The 13,994-nt window shown below is 38.8% G+C and overlaps 1 protein-coding gene across 2 annotated transcripts in view; it reads right to left on the reverse strand.

Annotated features, from left to right (window-relative positions):
- Nucleotides 1–11,175, reverse strand: part of kcnd3 (potassium channel, voltage gated Shal related subfamily D, member 3) — a 226,854-nt gene extending 215,679 nt beyond the window's left edge. The window contains 1 exon segment of one of the 2 annotated variants that reach the window (NM_001102941.1): nucleotides 9,634–9,739. The gene's annotated coding sequence lies outside the window, so the exon portion shown is untranslated. 2 annotated transcript variants of the gene reach the window in all.
- Nucleotides 11,176–13,994: the final 2,819 nt, after the last annotated feature.

The raw sequence follows: 13,994 nt of genomic DNA on the forward strand, positions 1-13,994 counted from the left end.
ATTACTAGTGAGTAATAGTGCAATTGTAGGAAATTACAGAAGAGGATAAGGCCACAAAGCTTTCTTTATCATTGCGTGTGCTCAAGCAGAATGTGCATTTTATTCATATTTTTTGTTTTTTATTCTTTTGGACCATTTATAAAGAAGGACTTGCAATGAAATAATTAGAACACATTTTCTTTACAACCCTGCTGCAGACAATATAGACACAGGAGTCTGAAACCTACTGCAGACTGGCAAACTGTCCATGAAATTTACCCACTGAAATTAAATTGAACCTGGAATGCCCAGAACCATTTTAAGACATAAGAGGATTCAAGTGTAGAATGCTCACAAACTGTGCATCATTTGTCCCAGCAAGCAAAATAACATCATCTAACCTCACATCATATTGGCAGCTCCATGAACTCAGAGAAGATATTTTTCTCTCACCCCCTAAACTCACACACACAAAAATAATACAGAGGTAGAAGTGTGGAAGTGTTACTTATTAGCATTGTAAATCCTCTTCCCAAGCAGTGATGTTTCATCACCTCCTTTGTGCAGTTTCACAATTTTGTGAGAAAAGGAAAAGCAAATAAATATATAAGGGTGATGTGCTAACAAGTACTGAGTTTGCTTTTGTCTATGAAAGCACAGCAACAAATCACATGCTTTCAAAAGCATATCAATAACTGGTATTTGCTGTTTGGTTGCTATGGGACACTACAGCTGGAACAAACTCTGAAAGTATATTTGATTTACCTGTTGCAGAAAGAAGAAAGAAATTATTTTATTACCAAATTAGTAAAATTTACAATTAGTCCAACCATTAACAGCTTGGATCAGACTGGTGTGTTGTGTTCAGCCCTGTTGTTTTGCTCTACATGCAGTGGTTGGCAAGGCTGGTTTACTAGCCATTCTCACTTTCCGGTCATCCACTACGGTTCATACACCCACTACTTACTGTTCATACTGTTTGTGCTATATGGTCAAACATAACAGCACGGTAATATATGTTATGTTCACTGGGTCAATACATTCCCAGCCATACTGCGATATTTTGAACCTCATTTGAGCTCAAAAACTGTGTTTTGGTGGGGCTTAAGCTCATATGCATACAAAAGTCCTGTACATTATCACCGACATGTTTCAACAGGAAATTAGATGCCCTTTAAACCGGCAACTCTCAAAATCATAAAGGTACTACACAGTGATTTTTCAATAAAAATCCAAACATGTTGCTTATGCTGAAAGTGTGTTGTAATTAATGAATAAACAAGAATCTGCTTTTAGTGCAAATGTAGCAAGTATTCAGACTAATTCCCTCTAGATGCCTTTGGCAGTGTCAGTCCCACTCATCTTCCAAGTGCAAAGTGCTAGAATGAGCTCTATGTTTGATCTCCTCTGTTGCCTCTGCTGCATGAGCTCTCAAGCTTCATAAATGCGGAGGGGTTCATTACACAGACGGAAATGAACTTGGAGGCAGAATGTTGCAAAATTAGTATCCATTACTAACTCTTGACTTTCAAGAGTCAAATGTCACTTTAATCTGAAATAAGTTGAAGAGTTAAAACCATTATATTTGCATGTATATTGTTCAAGAATAAACTATTTTTACAAAATCGTTTAAACATCTACCATAATCACATATCTCTCTCCCTGTGTTCAGTCAGGGATTTTCCCCAACTGTCATGAACTCCCTGGTCTAGAACCAGGGACCTCAGGTGCAATGGCTGCTATTCCTTCAGGTGGAGACACAGGAGCATCTCTTGAATGCTTTTTCCCCCACTTTCTGCTTTCTGATTGATGCTGTAATGGTAGGCAGAGGAAATTGCAGCTCTCTTTGAAGTTTAGAATATGGCAGCATATTTATGTGTGTGTGTAGCATATGATAGTGCCCTGTTGTCACATTAGTACAGTTGGGTGTTTGGCGTTAGGTTTCACCCTGTCTGTATTTTCTCCACAGACAAAAAGAGGCTGATGTGCTCCCATACGCTCATTTGTAGCTGTACTGACTGGTACTGCATTAACCTGTGTGCAGATACATGGAGCAGATTTTGACATGAATAAGTGATGAGCAAAATATTTTGCCAGGTTTTTCTGAAAAACAAAAACACCAATAGAATCCAATGGTCCTATAAGAACCTGGAACGTGTCACTATCCTTTAAAGTCAGGTCAGAAGTAAAGACAAAATCAAACCTGAAGATAAAAAAGCTATTCTTATTTGTTACGGATCAAGGAGTTTGTTAGCTATATTGCATGTCATGTCAAGTTCTTGAGATCTGGGAGTTTGGTGAATGGACACCTTTAATTACTGTAGAAATTCCTCCTCAGCTAGTATAATGGCAAGTTTTCAGTGCCATACTTTTGGTACAGAAAATTGTAATTTTAAAAGAAATAAGTTTCCAGGTCTCTTTGAGAGAACGGAGCACACCAACCTCAAAGACATCACCCTTTGAAGATGAAAAGACTGAGAAGATAAAGTTGGAAAATGACATGGCATGAAGCCATGCCTTTTTAAAAATTATTTAAAGAAGAGCCTTCTAGGTGCTAAGACACTGTATTAGTTTCCTTCCAGGTAAGAGTAGTAACAGGAGTCATGTGAGTAGCAAAGTTCTTAAACCCTGCTGCTCAGCACTACTCAATCAAACTGTACTCAGCTGTTGCTGGACTACATATCCCAAAACAATTTAACATATAATGAAGATTGAGGCATGCTGGGAGCAACATCAGGATTATATTTGTAAAGCAATATTGCACAATAAATCTTTTCCAAAACTTTCTCCAAAATTTCAAGGGCCAGCAGCTGCAAGAAATCCTGCAATGAGAATCCAAGCTTATCTTTAAATCTGACCCCATGTTCTTTGTTTCTGCCATTGGAGTTGGGAGCACTAAGCACAGTTTCCCAAAACTGAACTAGTCTGTCCTTTATCCCCATGTCTGATTCCTGTGTCATATAATGAAGGGAAAAAAACTACATTATTATCAGCATTTTCATTGGTCACTTCTCTTGCACTTATAATGAGATTTTTGGTCAGTAGAATTCTCATTGTTGAATTTCCTTGCCTCTATAATTATTTTTTTTGTCAACTTCTATAGTGAAATTAAGGGGCGCAATGGGACAGTTTTATGTTATGTTTACAACCCCTTTAATAAAGGGATAGCAAAGCTAAGGAATCTTTGAATGAATTTTAGGCTGAGGTCAAATGACACGGCATGACCCATTATGGGTATGGAAACATATATATATCCCAAAAAGAGCACCTAAGAGGCTTAAAAAATTAGCCTTGATACTAGGGGCGAGCATTCTTTATTAGCTCCCATTCAGGTAAGAGCATTGACTGTAGGCGCTAAAGTAAATAAACCCTTAATAAAGTGATAGAGTAATTCATAAATCACACCACACAATCTTTAAATGACTTTTGAGGGCAAATTACAACAGCATATAACCATGATGAGACCTGAAGAATAAATAATATACCACAGAAAGCTGTCTGTTTTCTCATAAATGTAGAGTCTGCTTAACAAGAATCCTAAGTTTAGCAGGGTTCCTAAAGCCATTAGCCTTCAGCCAATTGCAGTGTTCTAAAACTAGTGGTGGAGGGAAGTAATTTTGTGATTTTATCTAGCTACAAAGAATAAATAGGTAAGAATGAATGTAACAGGACTGAGTGTTGTGTGTAGAATGTGCTACAATTTTGAACAATTCTTAAGGTCCCCATACACGGTCCCTTAGACCGATTCGGCAACTAATCGGCCCCTGTATGGGCACTCCCGATGGGCCTGCCCGACCAATATCTGGCCTGAAATCGGGCAGATCTCGATTGGGCAGGTTAGAAAATCAGAGATGTAATAAATACAGTTATACTTTGCATCCATAGCTGAAGGTCAACTTTAAAAGCAGGAAAACCTTTATATTAAGTATCTGTTCTAACATGTTGCATTAAAGAGGACCTTTAATGTCACCCTAAGAAATAATTACAAATTGTTTTCTATTGTGTTTGTCAAGCAAAATAAACTTCAATTACACTATATAAATTTTTTTAAACTTATTTAATTCAGCACTGGAATTCTCCATTGCAGAAAACAGGCCAGCTCCATTTTGTGGACACTGTTATTAAGGCAAGCTTTGCATCCTGCCAAAATCTTGTTTCTGTGCCAGTGTGGGGGGACCTGATACCCATATCCATGCACTGGTTACATAATTAGATGGTGAGGAGGGAAGGGGAATGTGAGGAGGGCAGTGACATCTAAGAAGTTCTGAACTGAAAGTGAAAGTAACTGTCCGCCCCACCCCTATGCCTAAGGCATAGAGGCGGGTCAGGCAATATATGATTGACAGCTGGGACTTTTAAATGCTTATATAATGAGTATAGATGTGTTAATAAAAAAATGACTTTGAGTTACATGTTTAATTTGAAAAGGGCTTTTATTATACAGCTTTTTATGTCTGGGTGACAGGTCCACTTTAAAAGACCTAATTCCAGGACAGAATGGAGAATAGTGTTCAAGAAATGGGCTCATAAAAAGTATATATATTTTACACATTTGCTGAGTTAGATCTGCTTCTTTTTATGAACTTTCTGAAGGCTACCACTTTAATAAATGGTGCTCTCCTTGTGTGCCTTTCAGCTCTTTTTCAACCTTTCAAGTCTGCTTAAAAGTAATGCTAACTACTCATGAATGTAAGGCTGTTGAGGCTTGCTTTGTATAATGTATGGATTGTCTTCATTTAAACATAATCAATTAGGATAGTGGGTCATAGGTTTAAAATAAACGAAGAGTCTTAATAGAGGATGTAACTCTTGAGGTATCAAACCCAACATCTCAAGTTAAAAGCAGTTCTTAGCAATCTTAGTGAGCTGCTTTCTGAGGATGCTGGGAGTTTTACATCTCAACAGCTGCTTGTATGACACAAAACAAAAAAAGTATGAAAAGAAATAAACATTATATCTCTAGGAAATTATACAACTGGGAAAAGAAATAATGAAACAGTACTATTACATGCTGTACAGCATTAGCGAAAGTATCATCCATAACTATCAGTATTATTGAGCTTTCTCATTGGCTGTGTAAATCAGTAATTAAGAGCAGAAGTTGTAATGGCTGATTGCTCCTCATTCTTCATGTACTGTGCATTCTCATCAACTTAAGTGGGAACTTTGTATTCTGACACTAAAATCCATGAAGGAACCAGAAGAAGCCTGTAGATGTTTCTGTTTCTCGTATCTAACTTTCTTATAATTGCATGGCAGAAAAAGGAATAGCTACAAATGGCTTCTACGCATTATAACATTTAAGGGAAAAATAGGGTAGCGTGTTTGCAATGGAAATAAACCTATGACTTCGTTTGTGAAAAGCTGTTCAATGACGAAAAACAGACATTGCAAATAGCAGGGACTAAAAATGGATGCTCTTTTCCTACACTGTTTAAAGCAAAGTCAGGATGATATATGGAATGAGTTTGTGTAATGGGCAACCTGTTTGTATGATAAATATAAATGAGAATATTTATCTGTTATTGGTACTTTTTGGTAAATATATCAGACTTGTTTAATATATGTTTTGTCTGTTTTCACACACTTATGTCAATACTGTAAATTATCCTGGGTCATGCAGTTTACGTTTGTGGACTGTGAAAATGGAATGTGGGTTTTGAAATTGCTCATATTAAATCACTCAGTCACTGAACCACAGCACGCCATATGCACACTATTAATGCATGTGCAAAGTAAATGGCAGAAAGGAGTAAAGGAGAAATACAATGGAGTTTCACAATGCTGAAGCAGAAATAGTGCAGCAGGGCAGGGGGTCACTATTATCTGGCATATATATATGTTTAATGTGCAATGCCAAAGTAACGGAAAAAATAGTACAGATAATCAACCAGACAGGCAAGCAAAGAGAGGTGATAATATGCTAGCTATTCTTTATGCAGCTGTTAAGCATTTAGTATGCAGCTGGAGATTTCCATATGTCTTTATGTGTCTATATAAATATTAAGTGCTGGAACAGATGTTCCATTAAGGAGGGCAGAGTTACTGGTCATTTTTTTTACTCACAAAACTTCCAATACAAAAGTCCATTTATATCTGAGATTGCCAAAAAGTAGACCCCAGTTTACAGCAATTGTTGAGCAGATGGTACTTATTATAGACAGCTATTCCCCCATAAAATAGGATCAGAGAGGAATATCAAGGGACTGGTTATAATGTTGTTCTAGAAATTAAATATACAGTAGCTGTCAGACTTTACATGGCTCAAAAGAAAGAATTGATTGTTGCCCCTGCTGCAATGAAATAGTTAAATGTTCCTATTTGATTCTGGATTAATAATGCAAATAAGAATACTTTTGGAATCTCTGGGGGGAATTTACAGAAGTTGTGATATTAAGACAAAATAATAAAGAGCCGATAGATTTGTTGGATTTCCCCCAGTCTTTTAAGCAGACTGTTTCCAGATTTTGTCTTTCACACAACATTGCAAACAATATTTTACTTACATTTTTTTTCTGAATTTGTCTTTTGCTATCCGTAATCCTGTAAGTAATAGGTGACTTTTTGGTTGCCCTGTGCCTTGTACTAATTATTGTGCCCCTCACAGAGGAGGTACCCTGCCATTTTCAAAGGCAAATATAGTAGAACACACACTTTATCACACAAACTCTGAGTGAATTTCTCATCTCTCAGTTGATGAATGCAGCACCACATGGGTTTTATCCATTAGGTGTTGTCTCCTGTTCATTGGGAAGTAAACCCTGTTTGGAAAAGTTTTAGTGCCAGTGCACAGATCTCATCTATCCGTTCTCCACAGCCACATCAATTATATTTGCACCTCTGTAGGCCTGTGGCCTATTACACATCTAATATTGCATAGCCACGCTACCACCTTTGCCCATGTTCATTCATTCCCATCATGTATCTCAATGAGGAACATGTACAGAAGTTCAAGATCCCAGTTTAGTTTTCAGTGTGTGTTTTTGCTCGCTGATCACCAAGATGGCTGCTGGAAACAGATCTGACACTGCTGGGCAGCACTGAGGTTCTGGGCATAATCAGGGCCGGATTTCTCTCCGGTGCGCCCTGAGGCCGCCCCTGTGGGAGTCCCCCATGCGCATGCGCGAACGCGCCCCCACTGCGCATGCGCAAAGCGCCAGCTCCCCATTGCGCATGCGCGAACGCTCTTTTTAACTCCCATACGGAGCAGTGGGGAGAGGTCCCGACTGCTCCGTATGGGAGCAAAATTAAAAAATGTTCTTGCGGCAGGACGGCATGCCGCCCCTAAACTTCTGCCGCCCTAGGCATAATGGTTAGTGGGCTGTGTACTAGTACAAGAACTAAAATTTGCCAAGGTGGCTGTACTTTCCCTTTAAATAAATATTTATAAGGCATATTCAGGTAAAATTGTAATACTGCCTCACTCATTAAGCAAAAAATAGCAAAATAATGCAAATATTAGATATAAACATGTTTTTGGCATTTTTTGTTGGCAATCAGCTACTCTTTAATATAAAATGTTATACTATATACTTTTTTCTTGTTTGTACACCTATTGTTATATACAGAAAACAGGTCTCATACCTTGGCAATAGGCTGCTAATCCCCATGAATATGATGAGTCCCCCATACTGCAGCTATAAGTGGGGTAAATGGAGACTGAAAGAAGCAATGCAGAGCTGAGGACTCCTTTTTTAAAAATGTCGGGAGAAAATCTCATTAAAAATGTACCTTTTTCTCAGTCTTTGTCTATTTATCAACATTTTTACAAAAGTGTCTGGAAACTGTCTTTCTTAAAATGAAAAGTGGCCACTAAAACAGTATTTTGTTGGATTTCTGTTTGTGAATATGGAGACTGTATTTATACCAGTTTTAACACCACTTTTTTTCCAGAAAATGCTTCCCCCACTTTGTGAATTCCCCCTTCTGAGTTGTAATTATTCCAGTCCACGGGTGACGTCACAAATCCCAGCTGATTGTTATACATGAAGTCACAAGAGACTGCTTAAGCAATTAAGAGGGAGGGGGAGCATGGTTTCTTAAAGAGAAATTATATCTTTAAAATAAGGGACAAACTTTAATTACAGCACCCGTTGTATTCAGTCTGTGTTTCTGTGCATTTATTTGATACAATTAGCAAATTAGTTATACAAGGAAGAATAAAATAAAGGGGAAATTCTTGTTATATAGACCTTGAATGGGCAATCTTGTGGTCCCCCAGATGCTTCCTAACTACATGTAAGATAGTGGGAAATGCAGCTCAGCAACATCTGTACAGTATGCTAATGTTACATACAAAAAAGCATGAATGAGAGGAGGCATTTTTAGCTCTACAGAACTAAAATGGGCAACATACAGTCCTCCAGATGCTCTTGAACTACAACTGGGATAAAAACAGCATCTGGAAAACCACAGGTTGCCCATCTGCTTTCTATAGCTAACTAACATACATATTGGGTAAGTACCAACTTTGAGGAGAAGGACATGGATGCTGTACTAGTGAGTAACCTAGTTGTTTCACACTGATCTGCAATCAAATCGACACTGTCGATACCCTCCATTTTTGGAATATTGATATGAAGTTACAGAATCAAACCATTTTTAGTTTACAGTACAACTAATGAAAAGCTCAGCACCACAATTGTGCCAAACAATTAAAATGACCTTGTGCACATAAATACATAAAAAAACATTTTAAAACATGAAGTTGGTGAAATCCATTCCTCTGTCTCTAATCCACATGCTGCCATTATAACTGAGGGGGATCTGCTCCTGAACATGGGGGATGGGTATTATTTACAATGGTAATGTGTGCCATACTAGACTACACAGCTACAAATGCAATAATAAAGCTTTCACCAGATCTACTGAAAATCAGCACTGCATCATACTTGCAAGTCCAACCAGTCATTTAAAGGTAAAATGCAAAAGAGCCTGCCACTTAAGGGTTACTATTATTAGTGCAATTACTACTGTAACTGTAAAACATGTGTATATATATTTTGTTTCAGGTGGACAAATGGTTTTCAGCTTAACATCTTGCTTCAGTTTTATACCAACATGCAAAGGGTTAACACATCCCTGTACTACAGTACTGTAAGGCAACGGTCTGTATACTGCACTACCAGCACATCTGGCGCTATGGCTCAAATAATTGATTCTTGATTTTCTGTTTTAAAGAAATAAACATTTTGGAAATCTAGGATATTTCTGAGCCACATCTTCTAACAATTCTTAGAATAAAACAGACAAGTGGGCAAAATCTTCTGCTCTCTGTAGATCTTTGTGGAATACAAATCTAGCTATAGAAATCACTCCTTACATCAGAGTTTAGCAGACTAAAGCAGAAACAGCTAGGCAGGTGCTGATTCATAAAACAGGCCTTGGGGTACAAAGAGATTAACACATAATTCATATTTTTTTAATCCACATATTAATTATATCTATTAGGACGTGGGCTACTTTTCATGTGTTTCCTACATTTACTTTGTGCTTCCTGTGAAATGTATGAAAAGAAATGTATCTACAACTCATTGCTAAGCAGAGCAGGTTGATTGTGATCAGCAACAGGCTTACAATAAACAGATTTAAAACTTCCCCCGCATGCACAGTCAACTGGTAGTCAGAGGAATAAAAGCATAATTGCAGGCTTACCTTCAGGAGAAAGGCAGGCATCACTTGAAAAAAAAAATCCAGCAACAAAATATATATATTTATATAAATGTAGCAGGTTGCTGAAGCCTGGAAGAATTGTCTCCCTTTTCCCCAACTAAAATGGGAAGAAAATCAAAGCAGAAGCAATCATGGATAGCGATCAGCAGAGGAAAGTGGAAAGAGAGAGGGGGTGCCACACCTCCCACTGCTCAGGATTCTGCTGCCCACAGCACTGGCTCTCATCACATCCAGGGTTCGACCAAGAAGTGGTACCCAGCCCGAGAGGCACAGCAATAGTAGGAGACTGTCCTTCTCTCTGAGCCCCAGTGAGGCTGCTGGAAAGCAAGAGAGGGAGTCTATATGTGAGCTAACAGGGACACCAGCAAATGAAATCATTAAACACACATCTGACACTGAATGCTAATGGAGATCAGCAGAGGCAACTGTGCGCAAAAAAGTTACCCACAGAGATGCCCGTTCAGATGGTGATATATCATTGTTTCACACATAGAAATTCTTATTTAAAAGAAAAAAAAATCATACTTTTATTCTAAAAGTAATTTTTCCAGTAAAATCTGAATTCTGCAGGTCCAGTTTTATTAAAGGCAAACTCCATCAGCACAGTATGTTCTTTATCCTTACAAAGCTGAATTCTTAGTTAAAACAAAACAAAAAGTAGAACAGGTAGGTTAAAAATGGTCTTTCCAACAAGAAGCGCTGTCTCCCGTCTCCTCCTTTGCTTTCCCTTCTGCTTGATGTTAGTAAGAGCCAGAGCAGCAGTGGGGGGAGTGGGATTAGCAACGTGAGGCTCCCCCGGCGCTAAACAGCGTTTCATTAGAAAAGAAGAGGAATGTGTCAGCTCTCATCAGACTCAGGTAATAAACAGCCTTTTCCCTTATTAGGACACAGATTCATCAGAAAAGTCTTAATATGGGAGATCCAGTCTACCCGCGCTGAATGGAACTGCTGCTCTACTAGGACCCGTTTGGAGCTCATTGAAAATGCCAAGCGCCCAGGCACAAGGCAAGGGGGCCCGCCGGGCTAATCCATCTCTGCTGCGAAAGGGGAGAGCGGGCGCTTTCCAATGTGATCACTTGTTAATGGTGACATATTCCATCCAGCAGCAACTCCTGGCCAGGCAAGGTTGGCTCTTTTTTCAGGTTTCCCCCCTCTCGCTGCTTCTGTATCTGATTCCTGCGGAGTATAATGTGGATTAAAAGACAGGTGGCGCCCTGCTCGCTGGCAGAATGAAGAGCGAATATCTTCTCTCGCCTTCTGAGCCTACAAACGCTCGGTCTGTTTACATTGCATTGAGTCCCTTTGATTGCAGGAGGCTCGGTGTAACAGGTCTGCACTCTGTGGAATAAAGCGTCTCCCCTTCCTGCGTCCTGCTGCTGAGGACACAAGGTGGCCTTTTCCCTTTGTATGTGCGGCTATATTTAGACTGTCCTATATCTCGGAGAGGTGAAGCCGTAATACAGATGAACTGCCGGGAGATCACACCTCTCATATGCACACATAGATCAGGGAGATAGGAGGCTTTTTGTGTGGGAGAATATTAACCTTTGGGCAACAAATGGGCCTGAAAACCTTAGCAACATTGGGTCATCTGATAACAAACAGGTTCATGTGCTACTAAAAATGTTTAACCCTTGATTTAGCCTAGTTCCAAATATTGTTCAGCCTGGTTTTGTGCAAATGTAATTGAACTGAATTGTGCTGGCATTGTCATATAGCTGTGTTACTCTCTGGGTGTGTTGGGGGCAAATGATTGCACTGTGTTTTTATGTGGCAATACCATTACCAGGATAAATTAACTATTCATCTGCACCCAACTGCAGTTAATGTGCCTTTATGTATCATGCTCCTAATATTACTCAAGCAGTTGCTGTTAATGGGCTGTTTTAAACATAGTTATCTTCTTCTCAGGAAAAGTTCCCCTGGAACAGAGACTGATGTGCCCAAGGTCACAAAATGGAGTCTCTAAACCTATTTCAGGATCAGAATCCATTGGCTGCCATAGCCCTATAACTGTTTTACATTCACCATATTGTTGACCTTTTCTCGGCTTTTAGGCAATCAGTGTAATCATCAAAGGGGCTTCAGCTACTATAGAGAACTGCTTTCAGATAACCTATTGTTTCTCCTACTCCCATGTAACTGAAGGAGTCCCAAGCCAGACTTGGATTTCTTACTATTGATGCTATTCTGATATCTATTGGTCCTGCTGATATCTTGCTACCTTCCCATTGTTCTGCTGATATGCTGCTGGTGGGGAAAGGGGGTGATATCACTTCAACTTGTAGCTCAGCAGTAAAGTGTGACTGAAGTTTACATCAGAGCACAGGTCACATGGCTGTGGCACCCTGGGAAATGAAGAATATGGCTAGTCTCATGTGAAATTTTAATATTGGATATTAAAAAATCTGTTTATGTTTTTGAAAAACAGATTTCAATGCAGGATTCCGCTGGAGAAGCTCTATTAGCTGAGAAAAAAACATGTTTTCCCATGACAATATTCCTTTAAAGAGGAGAGTCAGGCTGGGGTTTGAGGTGAACTGTTATATTCCCTGGGGTGCCTAACAAATTGGTACTCCCTGGGATTCAACATTTCCTTCTTCTTTAAATGTATTAGAAACATTTACATGTATTAAATATGTCCCTAAATGTTCATATAATCTGCTAACCTTACTGGTAGATACTTGGAACAAGAGCTAAAGGGCAGCACCTTATTGTAGTGTAGTACAACACGCAATACACCAATGGACATTGCATCAACTCATTAGTTATGAATTAGGGTAACAATGTAACTAGTATAGCAATGCTGCTACTCTTAAGTGAGCTATGAGATCACCCAGAGAGGGTCAAAATGCTGGGAACTTTAGCTTGCTGCATTATGTTTCCTTTTCTTTTTTACTTTGTAACGGCTAGTTTTTAGTCAACAGAAGGTCACTGCTGCTAGTAGGAACAAACAAATCTTAAAAGAACAGTTTTTTATACTTCATGTTTAATATGGGTCAATTTGTCTGTGCCATCAAAATATTCTAATATGGAACAATCCTTGGATTTTAGCAAGAGTCTTTTAGTACAATTCTCTATTTTTTTTTTGCTGGAGCTTTTTTTATATTTTTTATATTTAGTACAGACTGAGGTACATGTTGATGCTCCTGCTGCTAGGAACTACTCATGTGCCCCAGGAACATTGGCCCTTTACATTATGGGGTATATTTATTATAGTGTATAAGCCAACATCACCAGTGATGTAACTTGCAACACCACCGGTGATGTTGGCTTACCCACTATATTAAATATGCCCCTCTATGCATTATTCTATGCTGTGACAGTGTAAAGTGCACAGAAGCACAGTGATTGCTTGCTTGGGGTGCAGCCAACTTGCTGTCAACCATAGTACTGGGAATTTTACAAAGAAAAATTGTTTCTAAATAAAACATTTCTTTAGCACTTTTTAACTTTGTACTGTTGTACTTGGCACTGTGCCAAAAAAAATGGCAAATGTTTATTAGCTTTTGTTTCCCTTGTTTCTTTGTAGGTGTTTCAGGTCACTAGTAATTTGGTCACAACTTTACCTATTATCTACAATGTTCATCCTGTAGTGTTATTATAGATTTGCATGTCTTTACCAGGGTGATAGATTTCTTCAGGTCTAATTTACACTTTAAAGGAGAATGCAAGTCAAAATTTAAAAAGCATACTGCCCAATAGTCCTCCTATTGTTTAGTAGAAACGCCACACTTTTGGCTCACCTAATCAAATATTTACTCAGTCACACTTACTTCACATTTTTTAGAACAGGCAGCCATCTCTAAAAAGGTATTCTTCCTTCCTTTCCCTCCTTGCTTCATACTGCACATGTGTTTCATTCCCTCCCCCCCTCCCCCCTGGCAAATCCGCTTCTGATTGGCTGGCGGGCATGTGTAGCTCAGAACAGGAGACAGGATCAAGTTACACACATGCTCAGAGAATTGGAAGGCTGCCACTGGCAGCCTACAGGTAGGGAAGAGAGATTTCAGTGATGTCACTGTAGTCTTCACACTGCTGTAGGCTGCCAGCACCATATCTCAGAGAAGCAAGCAGGGATCTGGGAATTTAGATATACAGTAAGTACTTTAGACTTACTTTTAATTTATATTAACCTTTAAAGGAGAATTAAAGTGTAAAAAAAAACAACCTAGAAATGCCACTATACTGGGCTTAAAGTTCAGCATCCCTACACAGTAAACAGAATAAAAAAAATAGAATTAAGTCTAAAACAACTGGATTTTTCTGAGTTTTCTTGAAAATGTTTTACCACTTATCCAAGTGGTTTCTTCAGGTCAAATGACTGGTAGGGAATTCCCTGG

The sequence above is a fragment of the Xenopus tropicalis genome, chromosome 2 (assembly GCF_000004195.4).
Source record: "Xenopus tropicalis strain Nigerian chromosome 2, UCB_Xtro_10.0, whole genome shotgun sequence".
Classification (NCBI taxonomy): Eukaryota; Metazoa; Chordata; class Amphibia; order Anura; family Pipidae; genus Xenopus; species Xenopus tropicalis.